Raw genomic sequence first — 1,598 nt, forward strand, 5'->3', positions numbered from 1 at the left:
ACACTCCTTCCCGTCTCTTCACAGTGACGCTGACCTGCTTCACACTACTCCCTGTCTGTTCACGGTGACGCTTACCTGCTTCACACTCCTTTCCGTCTCTTCACAGTGATGCTGACCTGCTTCACACTACCCCCGGTATCTTCACAGTGACGCTGACCTGCTTCACAGTACTCCCAGTCTCTTCACGGTGACGCTGACCTGCTTCACACTCCTCCTGGTCTCTACACATTGACGCTGACCTGCTTCACACTCGTCCCGCTTTCCTCACAATGATCCTGACCTGCTTCACACTCCTCCCAGTCTCTTCACAGTGGCGCTGACATTCTTCACACTCCTCCTGGTCTCTACACAGTGACGCTGACCTGCTTCACACTCCTCCTGGACTCTACACAGTGACGCTGATCTGCTTCATCCCCCTCTCTGCCTCTTCACAGTGATACTGACCTGTTTCACGCTCGTCCCGGTCTCTTCAAGTGACGCTCACCTGCTTCACACTACTCCTGGTCTCTTCACGGTGACGCTAACTAGCTTCACACTCCTTCCCGTCTCTTCACAGTGACGCTGACCTGCTTCATCCTCCTCTCCATCTCTTCACAGTGATGCTGACCTGCTTCACACAACCCCCGGTACCTTCACAGTGAGGGTGAACTGCTTCACACTCCTCCCTGTCTCTTCATAGTGATCCTGACCTGCTTCACACTGCTCCCAGCCTCTTAACAGTGACGCTTACCTGCTTCACACTCCTCCTGGTCTCTACACAGTGACGCTGTTCTGCTTCATCCCCCTCTCTGCCTCTTTGCAGTGATACTGACCTGTTTCACACTCGTCCCGGTCTCTTCACAGTGACGCTGACCTGCTTCACAGTACTCCCGGTCTCTTCACGGTGACGCTTACCTGCTTCACACTCCTTCCCGTCTCTTCATAGTGACGCTGTCCTGCTTCATCCTCCTCTCCATATCTTCACAGTGATGCTGACCTGCTTCACACAACCCCCGGTATCTTCAAAGTGAGGATGACCTGCTTCACACTCCTCCCAGTCTCTTCACAGTGACGCTGACCTGCTTCACGATCCTCACGGTCTCTTCACAGTGACGCTGACCTGCTTCACACTCCTCCTGGTCTCTACACAGTGACGCTGACCTGCTTCACACTCCTCCTGGTCTCTACACAGTGACGCTGATCTGCTTCATCCCCCTCTCTGCCTCTTCACCGTGATACTGACCTGTTTCACGCTCCTCCCTGTCTCTTCACAGTGATCCTGACCTGCTTCACACTCCTCCCAGTCTCTTCACAGTGACGCTGACCTGCTTCACACTACTCCCGGTCTCTTCAAGGTGAGAATGACCTGCTTCACACTTCTTCCCGTCTCTTCACAGTGACGCTGACCTGCTTCATCCTCCTCTCCGTCTCTTTACAGTGGTGCTGACCTGCTTCACACTGCTCCCGGTATCTTCACAGTGGGGATGACCTACTTCACTCTGCTCCCGGTATCTTCACAGTGGGGATGACCGGCTTCACACTCCTACCCGTCTCTTCACAGTGATCCTGACCAGGTTCACTCTCCTCCCAGTCTCTTCACAAAGATGCTGACCTGCTTC

Source organism: Carcharodon carcharias, chromosome 12, assembly GCF_017639515.1.
Source record: "Carcharodon carcharias isolate sCarCar2 chromosome 12, sCarCar2.pri, whole genome shotgun sequence".
NCBI classification, from domain to species: domain Eukaryota; kingdom Metazoa; phylum Chordata; class Chondrichthyes; order Lamniformes; family Lamnidae; genus Carcharodon; species Carcharodon carcharias.